The sequence below is a fragment of the Halichoerus grypus genome, chromosome X (genome assembly GCF_964656455.1).
Source record: "Halichoerus grypus chromosome X, mHalGry1.hap1.1, whole genome shotgun sequence".
NCBI classification, from domain to species: Eukaryota; Metazoa; Chordata; class Mammalia; order Carnivora; family Phocidae; genus Halichoerus; species Halichoerus grypus.
In genome coordinates, this window is record NC_135727.1 from 41,762,574 (window position 1) to 41,777,415 (window position 14,842).

At 38.1% G+C, this 14,842-nt stretch overlaps 1 pseudogene; it reads left to right on the forward strand.

Annotated features, from left to right (window-relative positions):
* The first annotated feature begins 7,093 nt into the window (after positions 1-7,093).
* On the forward strand, positions 7,094-14,572 carry LOC118551491 (transcriptional repressor CTCF pseudogene; annotated as a pseudogene).
* Positions 14,573-14,842: the final 270 nt, after the last annotated feature.

Below are 14,842 nucleotides of genomic sequence, written 5' to 3' on the forward strand. Positions count from 1 at the left end.
GCACTTCAGAAGTCCTGACCAGGGTAAAGTCTCTGCTAGACAACAGAGTGAGAATCAAGAGATCTAACTTATAGAACCAGACCTACTGCAGTCCATGTAATATTTAGCAAGACTATTCCCATTTTACTAAACATGTTTTTGTAATCATTTTATGTTGAGATTTTGTGGTACAATTGATTTTCTCCTTCCTCTCCAGCTACTTCTTTATCTAACAGTCACAGATTTGGTGTTGGAAAACAACAAGATATTTAAACCACAAAATATGAATGAAGATATTCAGGTCCCAGCTGAAGGTCTGTACCTCAAGCAATTATTTATTTATTTATTTATTTATTCATTTATTTATTTATTTGACAGAAAGAGAGCATAAGCAGGGGGAGTGACAGGCAGAGGGAGAAGCAGGCTCCTTGTTGATCAGGGACCCCGATATGGAGCTCCATCCCAGGACCCTGAGATCATGACCTGAGCCGAAGGCAGGCACTTAAATGACTGAGCCACCCAGGTGCCCCAAATCTTACATTTTTAATCGTGATACAATATACATGTCACAGAATTTACCATTTTAAACATTTTTTAAAAGATTTATTTATTTTAGAGAGAGAGAGAGCGAGCACATGAGTGGGGGGAGGCACAGAGGGAGAGAACCTGCAAGTAGACTCCCTGCTGAGCATGGAGCCTGAGGTGGGGCTGGATCCCACGACCCATGAGATCACAACCCACAAGATCATGCGTGACTCTAGCTGAAACCAAGAGCCAGATGCTCAGCCAACTGAGCCACCAAGGCGCCCCTTTTTAAGTGCACAGTTCAGTGGCATTAAGAGCATTCATATTGTTGTACATATATTACCGCCATCCATCACCAGAAATTTTTTATTTTCCAAAACTGAACTTCTGTACCCATTAAATAATAACTTCTCATTCTGTCCTCCACCCAGCCCCTGGAAACTACCATTCTACTTTCTGTCTCTATAAATTTGAATAGTGTATGAATTTGATGTACTTTAGTACTTATATAAGTGGAATCATACATTATTGGTCCTTTTGTGACTGGCTTATTTCACTTAGTGTAATGTTTATAAGATTAAGCATTATTGTAGCATGTATCAGAATCTCCTTCCTTTCTAAGGCTAGGTAATTTTCCATTTTATGTACATACCACATTCTGTTTATTAATTCATCTCAAAATTACCATGAGTTAGTTCCACATTTTGATTATTATGAATATATGATTATAATCATGATATATGAATATATATGATTATTATGTTTATAGCATGGGTATACAAATAACTATTTGAGTCCCTGAATTCAATTCTTTTGGGTATATATATATCCAGAAGTAGAATTGCTGGATCATCATTTTACTTTTCATTTGTAAAATTATGTTTAATTTTATAAAAATAAAATATTATTTTCTTTTTAATTCTATTTTTAATTTTATTTTTAATTTTGTTTTTAGTGTTTTGACAATCCACTTATTGTTGTCCATAACAGATGCCCCAGTTTACATTCCCACCAGCAGTGCACAGGGTTCCAGTTTCTCCATATTCTTGCCAATGCTTGATATTTTCTCTTTGGTTTTGCTTTTTTGGATAATAGCCATACTAATAGGTGTGAAGTAGTATGGCACTGTGGCTTTAATTTGCATTTCTCTAATAAGTAGTGACTTTGAGCATATTTTCTGAGGGAGTGTGATGTCCAGTGTCCCTGAAGTTAGAAGAATATTTGCAAACTGGTCTTTCCTGCCCCTGTGAAAACTACATGACATGGCTGGGTGAAGGGCCTTTACTGGGATGACCCTGGTAGCAAAAGGAATCAGAAAGGAAATGGCAACCTGCTTCTCTCACTTCTTGATTTTCTGTCTCCCTGTGGCATTCTCAAAGGTCAGACCCAAATGGGTGGTAAAACACAAACAGGATGTCAGAGTCCTTGCCATATCACCTATGCACACTCTAAGGAATGTTGATTGAGAGAGTCAAATATCCCTTACCTAAATCTGTTTCCTCTAAAAGCATATTTCATACAAGGAAGTCAGCAATAACTACTGAAGAGACTATGCATCTATTTCAAAACTTTATTGATAGAATTAATTACTAATGGCATTACCAACAATATCTACTAGCAGGCACCCAAGCTGACATAAAACAGTCTTTGTTAAGGGACTTGTGCTTTATGTTATAGGTAAACAGAAGCCATATTGAAATTTAAATTACTGGTGGGAAAAGACATAAATATCCCTTTAGAGAACTGGTTTCCCAAGTGATGTACAACTATGCAAGTAGCAATAAGCAAGATGATGGTGTATTGGAGCCCAGAAATGTAACATTAGATTTTTCAAAACATTTAAAATCTAATCCTTTATAACAGGTGTCAGCAAACTAAAAGCCTGATGGTTGTGTCTGGCTTGCTGCCTTTAAAAAAAAATTATTAGAGCATAGTTATCCCTCATTTTTTTATCTTCATGTCTATGGCTGCTTTCCTGTTACAATGGCACAGGTGTCATTGGGATAGAGACTTATATGATCACCAAGCATAGGGTATCTAGTATCTGGCATTTCACTGAAAAAATTTGCCAACTCTTGTTTTGTAACTTAAAGTTTGGGTGTATTTCTTAGAGTGCAAAAATGATTAGTACTGTATCTAGATATATAATGATATTTGACACATCTTAAAGTACTAAAAAAGGCTTTCTTAAACAAGGATGCTTGTCTAGAAAAGCATGGAGACTTCTGTTTTATGAAATAGATATCAAATTGCTCACCTAGCATAGGGGTTCTATCATCTTAATTCACTGAATCAAAACAGGAAAAATACTGGCTGGTAATTCAGTCTCTCCAGGATCCTCTTACAAGAGCTGTCTATGTGTCTCCCACAAAAAGTGATGGATAAAATACCCTCAACCCCCAATATATAACTCAACCCCAAAACACAGACACACACAAACACACTGATGATAGCCTTTAAATAGGCCTTTAATTGATATAGATTTTCCGCCTTTTCTGCCTATAATTCTATCTGATCAATCTACTAGGAAACAGCAGAGACAGTTGTCATAAAAAACAAAATGTTGGGATATTTCCTGCATTAGTGTAGCATTGTATGGAAACCAGGAGATATAAATTCACTCTCAGAGTCAGATTCATAATTTAGAGGTCAGCCACTCTTAACTATACCACTCCAAATAATGAATGTACAAAACCACATTAAGGAACATACTATCAACCTTTAATTAGTAGGTATTTCATGGAACAAACTTTTCAAACAGTGGTAATGCAGAATGTTTAGGATTTTTTGTAGGCTCAGATTTCCTATCAGACTGACAATCAGGATTAACTTGGAACTGATAATAAATACCACATGCTTGTCCCTGAAGTGATGCCAAAATCCAAAAGCTTCCAAAATTACTTCCAATACTCAGTTACCACGTTTAATTCCCAGACACAAAGATGAGGAGGAGGTATTGGAAAAATGTCTGAGATCCTCATGAGTACCTCATGACTGGCTTCCATGTCAAAAGTGTTCTACTGTTTGCCACCATTGGCCACCAGAAACATACAGTCAATTTTACTAAAGTTGTGTCACAGGAATTTCTGGTAGCAGACCCTGACGCACAGAAGTTTCAGTCAATTCCTAACACTGCTCTATTACTTCAACCTCCAGGCATAAGTCACTGTAACTCCAGTCAACAATAAACTCCATTGGCACTTGAATTACAAGATAAATATATACTTTCCATGACACATTAACTTTATCATGAGAACATGAGCATTGTACCAGACTGCAAAGTCTCACATGTGACTCACATTGCTCTAACTGGATAACTGAAGTAGGAAAAAAGATGTCAGAACCTGACATTGTGATGACTCTGCAGAACACAGGGCCAAAGCAAAATATGTGAAAGGGTTTTTTCCTTTGAACAATATGTAACTTGTGATCAGAGATACTCTTGTTTTAATAGGCTGTTATGAGGGTAAGTTAACTGGTGTGGGTAGAATGCCCAAGAACTATCATGATGAATAAACATCATGAGAGGAGAAGGCAGAGATATCAAACCCTTCAGGTACAAAGGGAGGCAAGCTTGACATGGAGTTAGTGTCTGGGCCAAAACACATCAATATATGGAAAAATATATATGAAGATGATAGAAGAAAATGAGTCTTGACAAGAGACTGAACTCCCATGGACTGCCTTGTGTTTGGCAGTCACTGAGAAATGAATTTGATTCAGTGATATTGTAGAATCTGCTTTCCTCAGGCCATGCTGGAATTGATACACAGTCAATAAATAAGGGTGTTCAGCTGTATGACTCATAGGTAGGCTAAGAATAAAAAAAAAGCTTAATGAGGGTTGACAAGTTGCATGCAAATTTATCAGCGTACACAAATATATATAGTTTCTATCACACAGAGATATTCAGCCTAGAGAGGCACAACTGCTCTATTGTGTTCATCTCAGAATTAAGAAGCAAAGAGAAAATCCCCTTTGTTATTAATCCTGGAATCTCCTTTTCAAGAAGCCACCACATTCTTGATGGAATACATAGAAGTAAGGATGGGTGGGACAGGCATGACCACTTGTAAGTGAAAGAAAGTTTGCAATAGTTTCTCTGTGAGGGAAAAACTAGGACAGATATCATGACCCCAATTCCAGCTATTATATTTTTTCATGGATTAAAATGAGGTAGACCCATGAGTAAGCTTTCCAATCACAGAATCCTTCAAAAACACAGGTTTGAGTTTTGAGTGTGGCTCTACTACATAAGCTGTGTATGGCTATAAGTATTTTCCTTAGCTGCTCTTTTTCCTAGTCTCATTTTCTGGGAAATAAACAAAATATCAACATCTCTTCAATATAAGGATTTATTAGAGGTCACAAATGACAAGGGATAGAAGCAGAAAAATGTTCACCTGCAGCCCAGAAGGCTGACCTATAGCCTATGTAGTTTTGATAAGGATCAAATAAGTGTTAGTTGCTACATTCTTAAAGGGTCTCATGACTGCCTGTACATCTCACTGATAGTTAATATTGAATTGAATCATAAGCACTAGAGAAATCTTGTGAAAGTAGTTTTACAAGTAGAAATTTGGAGAAGATTTTTATGACTTAATACTCCCTGCACATCCCTTCGCCTTTGAGTACTAAGCATATAACCATCAGCTTCACACAGCAAAAGTACAGTTCTTTCTGCCCACAGGTCTTGTCCCTGTGCTTTAATAAAAACAACTTTTTGCAACCAAAAGTGTCTCAGGAATTCTTTCTTGATCGTTGTCTCACAGCCCACATCAACAAATGCACACTGTGTTTTATCTAAAATATTAAGGATGAATAAAAGTGTTTTAAAAACTCAAAGGTTATATCTGTAATAGAGGCACCAGTCCGTGAGAGTGTTAGATTTCAGTCTAGAAATTCTGGACTCCAATTTCTGGCATTTAAATGGCCAGCAGATTGTGGACATTGCTGCTAGAAACATTGGGGTGCATGTGCCCCTTCTTTTCACTACATCTGTATCTTTGGGGTAAATACCTAGTATTGCAATTGCTGGGTCATAGGGTAGCTCTATTTTTAACGTCTTGAGGAACCTCCATACTGTTTTCCAGAGTTGCTGTCCCAGCTTGAATTCCCATCAACAGTGTAAGAGGGTTCCCCTTTCTCCACATCCTCGCCAACATTTGTCGTTTCCTGTCTTGTTAATTTTTGCCATTCTAACTGGTGTAAAATGGTATCTCATTGTGGTTTTGATTTGTATTTCCCTGATGGCTAGTGATGTTGAACATTTTTTCATGTGTCTGTTAGCTATTTGTATGAGATGCCCTTTCACCGATGAAGAGATAAAGAAGATGTGGTTCATATATACAATGGAATATTACTCAGCCATCAGAAAGGATGAATACCCACCATTTGCATTAACATAGATGGAACTGGAGGGGATTATGCTAAGTGAAATAAGTCAAGCAGTGAAAGACAATTATCATATGCTTTTACTCATATGTGGAATACGAGGACCACAGGGGAAGGGAGGGAAAACTGAATGGGTAGAAATCAGAGAGGGAGATAAACCATGAGAGACTCTGGACTCTGGGAAACAAAGTGAGGGTTACAGAAGGGAGGGGAGTGAGGGGATGGGGTAACAAGGTGATGGGTATTAAGGAGGGCATGTGTGGTGATGAACACTGGGTGTTATATGTAACTAATGAATCATCGAACACTACATCAAAAACAAATGATGTATTATATGTTGACTAATTGAACATAAAAATATTAGTAATTTTTATGTTAATCACATTTTGAAATGCTACTTTGGATATACTGGGATAAATAAAATATATTAATAAATTTCACCTTTTCATGTTTTTAAATGCTGCTACTAGGCAATTTAAAATTATATATTCTGGGGAGCCTGGGTGGCTCAGTTGATAAGTGTCTGACTCATGATTTTGGCTTAGATCATGATCTCAGGGTTGTGAGATCAAGCCCAGTGTTGGGCTCCGCACTCAGTGGGGAGTCTGCTTGAGACACTCTCTCTCCTTCTGCATCTGTCCCTCTCCCACCACACTGTCTCTAACTCTCTCTAAAATAAACAAATGAATCTTTTATTTTATTTATTTATTTATTTTTTTAAAGATTTTATTTATTTGTCAGAGAGAGAGAGCACAAGCAGAGGGAGTGGGAGAGGGAGAAGCAGGCTTCCCACGGAGCAGGGAGCCCGATGCGGGGCTCGATCCCAGGACCCTGGGATCATGACCTGAGCCGAAGGCAGACGCTTAACGACTGAGCCACCCAGGCGTCCCTAAACAAATGAATCTTTTAAAAAATTAAAAAAAATAAATGGTCAGCAGATAAATATTTAGATATTTATCTAAACATTCTTACATGCTGCATGGGGAATAAAATGAGATTTATTACACACCCTTAATTCATTAAACATTAAAGGAAACATTAAAAAGACAACGCCAGATAATAGTAAAAGTAATCTTTCAATAATAAAGGAATGCTGATTGGGAACAGGATTGATGCAATGAACATGAGGATGGAAGGAGCACATCTCTCCACAGACACTTAGCAAACCAGAAGGGAGTGGCATGATCTATTCCACATGCCGAATGGGAAAGGACTGCAGCCAAGAAGACTCTATCCAGGAAGGGCACCATTCAGAATAGAAGGTGATATCAAGAGTTTCCCAGATAAACAAGAACTAAAGAAGTTCGTGATCACTGATCTTCATTCTTATTGTAATATTGAGTTCTTGTGAGATGTCATTGCCCATTCTATTCTTTTTTGGATGGTAATTATTACATAGAATGCCATCTTTTTGTTTTGTTTTGTGGAATATATTTCTTTTTCTGTTACCTAATCAATTTTTTTCTCTCTCTATATATAACCAAGTGCTTTTTTCAAGTATTTTTTTATGTAAAGTAATAATTTATGTGCAAATTTATAACTGGATTTTCCTGTACCCTATCCTTTGACGATATTTACCAGGGACACCATTCTTTGCTCCTGTACCTAGGAAGGATGTGTTTCATATTTCCAGCCAGTATTATTTCCATAGTTTGTCTAAGAGGAATCAATTTCTTACTGCAGTCATTTGATGCTTACCTACGCATAGATGATGGTGCTTAGTCTAATTACACAAGTGTAAGAAGAAGATGAAATGAAATGACTCATTTAACCTTAATCAAGACATATCTTTTCTCTGGGAAGATTGTGTTCTGTGATGGTGCACACAAATTGAAGGGGGATGGATGCCAAGGAAGGAAGGAGAAAGGGAACAAAGTGATCCAGATCAGCAGAGCCTACTCTTGAGAACCGATGGGAGAATGCAATGCACAGCCTGATCTTTCTCACATCCAGTGTTACTAAAGGATAATAATTTTCCTGAATGTAATAAGAAAAGTAAATAAATAAAAGATAGTAGGCTAAAAAATAATAATAAAGGAATGCAAATACAAAAGCATCTGATATTTCACCTCTGCAGATTAGTAAAACAAAGAATGGCCAAATGTGGATTATCCAAAGTCTGAGTGAACAGGCACCTGGGGGAAAGTTGCTGGTTCCCAAGATCACACAGGTAGGATATGGAACACCCAAATAAAAACCCAGGTTAATCAACCACCAAAGCAGGCAGTTATCTCTCCATAGCACTCAACATAGGAAAGCTCATTGAAAATGCCAAAATTAACAAGTCAGGAAATGACAGATGTTGGCGGGGATGCGGAGAAAGGGGAACCCTCCTACACTGTTGGTGGGAATGCAAGCTGGTGCAGCTGCTCTGGAAAACAGTGTGGGGGTTCCTCAAGAAGTTGAAAATAGAGCTACCATATGATCCAGCAATTGCACTACTGGGTATTTACCCCAAAGATACAAAAGCAGGGATCCGAAAGGGTACGTGCACCCCGATGTTTATAGCAGCAATATCCACAATAGCCAAACTGTGGAAAGAGCCAAGATGTCCATCGACAGATGAATGGATAAAGAAGATGTGGTATATATATACAATGGAATATTATGCAGCCATCAAAAGGAATGAGATCTTGCCATTTGCAACGACGTGGATGGAACTGGAGGGTATTATGCTGAGCGAAATAAGTCAAACAGAGAAAGACATGTATCATATGACCTCACTGATATGAGGAATTCTTAATCTCAGGAAACAAACTGAGGGTTGCTGGAGTGGGGGGTGGGGTGGGAGGGATGGGGTGACTGGGTGATGGACACTGGGGAGGGTATGTGCTCTGGTAAGCGCTGTGAATTGTGCAAGACTGTTGAATCTCAGATCTGTACCTCTGAAACAAATAAGGCAATATATGTTAGAAAGAAAAAAAGAAGAAGAAGAATGTAGCAGGAGGGGAAGAATGAAGGGGGGGAAATCGGAGGGGGAGAAGAACCATGAGAGACGATGGACTCTGAAAAACAAACTGAGGGTTCTAGAGGGGAGGGGGTTGGGAGGATGGGTTAGCCTGGTGATGGGTATTGAGGAGGGCATGTTCTGCATGGAGCACTGGGTGTTATGCACAAACAATGAATCATGCAACACTATATCTAAAACTAATGATGTAATGTATGGGGATTAACATAACAATAAAAAAATTTAAAAAAATGCCAAATAATAATAATAATAATGTAAAAACATTACTGTCAATATTTGAGTCTTTCTTTTCTTTATCTTATTTCTACAACTACAATCTATTTGTGTTTTTCAAGTTTTTATTTAAATTCCATTTAGTTAACAGAGCATAATATTAGTTTCAGGTGTAAAATTTAGTGATTCAACACTTACATACAACACTCAGTTCTCATCACAAGTTCACTCCTTAATCCCTATCACCTATTTAACCCATCCACCTGCCAACTTCCCCTCCAGCAACTCTCAGTTTGTTCTCTATAGTTAAGAGTGTTTCCTGGCTTGCCTCTATTTTTTTCCTGTATATTCATCTGTTTTTTTTCTTAAATTCCATATATGAGTGAAATCATATGGCATTTGTCTTTCTATGACTGACTTATTTTGCTTAGGATAATACTATCTTCATTCACATCATTGCAAATGGCAAGATTTCATTCTTTTTTATGGCTGAGTAATATTCCAGTGTGTGTGTGTGTGTGTGTGTGTATCTCACATCTTCTTAATCCATTTGTCAGTTGATAGACATTTTGACTCTTTCCTTAATTTGGTTACTCTAGATAATGTTGCTATAGACATTGTGGTATCCCTTCAAATCAGTATTTTTGTATCCTTCGGGTAAATACCTAGTAGGCAATTATTGGATTGTAGGGTAGTTCTATTTTTAATTTTGAGGAATCTCCATAAAATTTTCCAGAGTGGATGCAACAGTTTGCATTCCCAACAACAGTGCAAGAGAGTTTCCATTTCTCCACATCCTTGACAACACTCGTTGCTTCTTGTGTTGTTTATTTTAGCCATTCTGATTGGTGTGAGGTGCTATCTCATTGTAGTTTTGATTTGCATTTCCCTGATAATAAGTGATCATAAGCATCTTTTCATGTGTCTGTTAGCCATCTGTATGTCTTCTTTGAAAAAATATTCATGTCTTCTGCCCATTTTTTAACTGGATTATTTGTTTTTTGGGTGTTGAGTTCATTATATATTTTGGATACTAATCATTTATCAGATATGCCATTTGCAAATATCTTTTCCCATTCTGTAGGTTGCCTTTTAGTTTTTTTTTATTATGTTCAGTTAACCAACATATAGTACATCATTAGTTTTTGATGTAGTGTTCAACGATTCATAGTTGCATATAACACCCAGTGCTCATCACATGTGTCCTCCTTAATACCCATTACTCTGTTACCCTATCCCCCCACCCCCTCCCCTGTAACCCTCAGTTTGTTTCCCAGAGTCCAGAGTCTCTCATGGTTTTATCTCCCTCTCTGATTTCTTCCCATTTAAGTTTTCCCTCCCTTCCCCTGTGGTCCTCTGCACTATTCCTTATGCTCCACATATGAGTGAAACCACATGATAATTGTCTTTCTCTGCTTGACTTTTCACTTAGCATAATCCCTTCCAGTTCCATCCATGTTGATGGAAATGGTGGGTATTCATCTTTTCTGATGGCTGAGTAATATTCCATTGTATATATGAACCACATCTTCTTTATCCATTCATCTGTTGAAGGACATCTCGGCTCCTTCCACAGTTTGGCTGTTTTCTTCACTGCAGAAGCTTTTTATTTTGATGAGGTCCCAATAGTTTCTTTTTACTTTTGTTTCCCTTACCTCAGGAAATGTATCCAGTAAGAAGATGTTACCGCTGATATCAAAGAGGTTACTGCCTGTGTTCTCCTCTAGGATTTTAATGGTTTCCTGTCTCACATTTAGGTCTTTAATCCATTTGGTGTTTATTTTTGTGTATGGTGTAAGAAAGTGGTCCAGTTTCATTCTTCTGCATGTTACTGTCCAGTTTTAACAACACCATTTGCTGAAGAGACTGTCTTTTTTCCATAGGATATCCTTTCCTGCTTGGTCAAAGTTCAGTTGATCATATAGTTGTGGGTTCATTTCTGGGTTTTCTATTCTGTTCCATTGATCTATGTGTCTGTTTATGTGCCAGTACCACACTGTGGTGATGACAACTTTGTAATATTACTTGAAGTCCAGTACTGCGATCCCTCCTCCTTTGCTTTTCTTTTTCAAGATTGTTTTGGCTATTCAGGGTCTTTTGCAGTTCCATACAAATTTTAGTATTGTTTGTTCTAGCTATGTGAAAATGCTGGCGGTATTTTGATAAGTATTGCATTAAGTGTGTAGATTGCATTGGGTACTATAGACGTTTTAACAATATTCATTCTTCCATTCCATGAGCATGGACTGTTTTTCCATTTCTTTGTGTCATTTTCAATTTCTTTCCTAAGTTTTCTATAGTTTTCAGAGTACACATATTTTACCTCGTGGTTAGGTTTATTCCTAGGTATCTTATGGTTTGGGGTGCAATTGTAAGTGGGATTGATTTCTTGATTTCTCTTTCTGCTGCTTCATTATTGGTGTATAGGAATGCAACTGATTTCTGTACATTGATTTTGTATCCTGTGACTTTACTGAATTCATGTATCAGTTCTAGAAATTTTTTGGTGGAGTATTTTGGGTATTTATAGTGTCATGTTATCTGCAAATAGTGAAAGTTTGACTTCTTCCTTGCCAGTTTGGTTGTGTTTTATTTCTTTTTGTTGTCTGATCACTGATGCTGGGACTTCTAGTATTATGTTAAATAACAGCGGTGAGAATGGACATCCCTGTCTTGTTCCTGACTGTAGAGGAAAAGCTGTCAGTTTTTTGCCATTGAGGATGATATTAGCTGTGGGTTTTCATATATGGCCTTTATGATGATGAGGTATGTTCCCTCTAGCCATACTTTGTTGAGGTTTTTATCATGAATGGATGTTGTACTTTGTCAAATGCTTAAGAATCATATGGAAAAAAAAAAAGAATCATATGGTTCTTATTCTTTCTTTTATTAATGTGGTATATCACATTGATTGAAAATGTTGAACTACCCTTGCAACCCAGGAATAAATCCCACTTGATCATAGTAAATGATACTTTTAATGTACTGTTGGATTCAATTTGCTATTATTTTATTGATAATTTTTGCATCCATGTTCATCAGGGATATTGACCTGTAGTTCTCTTTTTTAATGGAATCTTTGGTTTTGGAATCAGGGTAAAGCTGACCTCATAGAATGAATTCCGAAGTTTTCCTTCCATTTCTATTTTTTGGAACATTTTGAAAAGAATAGGTATGAACTCTTTAAATGTTTGGTAGAATTCCCCTGGGAAGCCATCTGGCCTTGGACTTTTGTTTGTTGGGAGTTTATTGATTATTGATTCAATTTCTTTGCTGGTTATGGGTCTGTTTAAATTTTCTATTTCTTCCTGTTTCAGTTTTGGAAGTTTATTTATTTATTTTTAAGATTTTATTTATTTATTTGACAGAGAGAGACACAGTGAGAGAGGGAACACAAACAGGAGGAGTGGGAGAGGAAGAAGCAGGCTTCCCGCTGAGCAGGGAGCCCGATGCAGGGCTTGATCCCAGGACCCTGGGATCATGACCTGAGCCAAAGGCAGATGCTTAATGACTGAGCCACCCAGGCACCCCAGTTTTGGAAGTTTATATGTTTCTAGGAACTTGTCCATTTCTTCCAGGTTGTCCATTTGTTGGCATATAATTTTTCATAATATTCTCCTATACTTGTTTGTATTTCTGTGGTGTTGGTTATTTCTCATCTCTCATTTGTGATTTTATTTAATTGGGTCCCCTTTTCTTTTTTAAGTCTGGCTAGGGGTTTATCAATTTGTTAATGTTTTCAAAGAACCAGCTCCTAGTTTCATTGATCTGTTCTACTATTTTTTTGTTTGTTTGTTTGTTTTTTAGTTTGTACACCACTTATTTCTGCTCTAATCTTTATTATTTCCCTTCTTCTGCTGGCTTTAGGCTTCGTTTATTGTTCTTTTTCTAGCTCCTTTAGGTGTAATGTAAGGTTGTATATTTGAGATTTTTCTTGCTTCTTGAGGTAGGCTTATATTGCTATATACTTCCCTCTTAGGACTGTTTTTGCTGCATCCCAAATGTTTTGGACTGTCATGTTATTATTTTCATTTGTCTCCATGTATTTTTCTACTTCTTTTGATTTCCTGGTTGACCCATTCATTTCTTAGTAGCATGTTGCTTAACCTCCATGTATTTGTGGTCTTTCCAAATTTTTTCTTGTGGTTGACTTCAAGTTTCATAGTGTTATGGTCAGAAAACATGCATGGTATGATCTCAATCTTTTTGTACTTCTTGAGGCCTGTTTTGTTACCTAGTTTGTGATTTATTCTGAAAAATGTCCCATGTGCACTTGAAAAGAATGTGTATTTTGCTGCTTTAGGATGACATATTCTGAATATATCTGCTATGTCCATCCGGTCCAGTGTGTCATTGAAAGTCAGTTTCCATGCTGATTTTCTGCTTAGATGATCTATTAATGTAAGTGTGGTGTTAAAGCCCCCTACTATTATTGTATTATTATCAATGAGTTCCTTTACATTTGTTATTAATTGTTTTATATATTTGGGTGCTCCCATATTGGGGGCATAAATATTTACAATTGTTAGATCTTCTTGTTTGATAGTTCCCTTTATTATGACATAGCACCCTTCTTCATCTCTTGTTACTGTCTTTGGTTTAAAACCTAGTTTCTCTGAGCCTTACGCCTGCAGCCACTGCGACAAGACCTTCCGCCAGAAACAGCTCCTCGACATGCACTTCAAACGCTATCATGACCCCAACTTTGTCCCTGCGGCCTTTGTCTGTTCTAAGTGTGGGAAAACCTTTACACGCCGGAATACCATGGCAAGACATGCTGACAATTGTGCTGGTCCAGATGGCGTAGAAGGGGAAAATGGAGGGGAAACAAAGAAGAGTAAACGTGGCAGAAAAAGAAAGATGCGTTCCAAAAAAGAAGACTCCTCTGACAGTGAAAATGCTGAGCCAGACCTGGATGACAATGAGGATGAGGAGGAACCTGCTGTGGAAATTGAACCCGAGCCAGAGCCTCAGCCTGTGACCCCAGCCCCACCCCCTGCCAAGAAGCGGAGAGGACGCCCTCCTGGCAGAACCAACCAGCCCAAACAGACCCAGCCAACAGCCATCATCCAGGTGGAAGACCAGAATACAGGTGCAATTGAGAACATTATAGTTGAAGTCAAAAAAGAGCCAGATGCGGAACCCGTGGAGGGGGAGGAAGAGGAGGCCCAGCCGGCAGCCACAGACGTCCCCAACGGGGACCTCACGCCCGAGATGATCCTCAGCATGATGGACCGGTGATGGCGGGGCCTTGCTCATCGCCAGGACTGCTCTGGGCTGTGTTTAAACGGCCCGCATCTTAATTTTTCTCCCTTCTTTCTTCTTTTGGCTTTGGGAAAAGCATCATTTTACACCATTTTACCAAACACACTGAGAACTAAAACTTCAAGGATGATGTTAGAAAAATGTGATTTTACTAGAACTTGCTGTTTGATGTTAGCAAATCATGGAATGTTCTGAGTCCCTGAGGGTTTACTGTGAAGTGCTGAGGACAGTGTTCTCAGTGCCTAACTGGTTTTCTTAGATGGGCACAGAGACATTGGACCCTCTCTCTTGCTATGGTAAACCACTCCAGAATGGCCACCGGGTTTCCCAGAGTTCTAGGTCTTCTTCCCAGGAGAGTTTTTAATTGTAAATGCAGACTTGGGAAGGACTTACACTTTTAAACTGGTTTTTGCTTCTGCTTCTCCCTGACTCCCTTTGCTCGGAGCCAGCTGCACGCCAGTAGTCCGGCATGCTGCGATCGGTGTCTGTCCGGAAGGC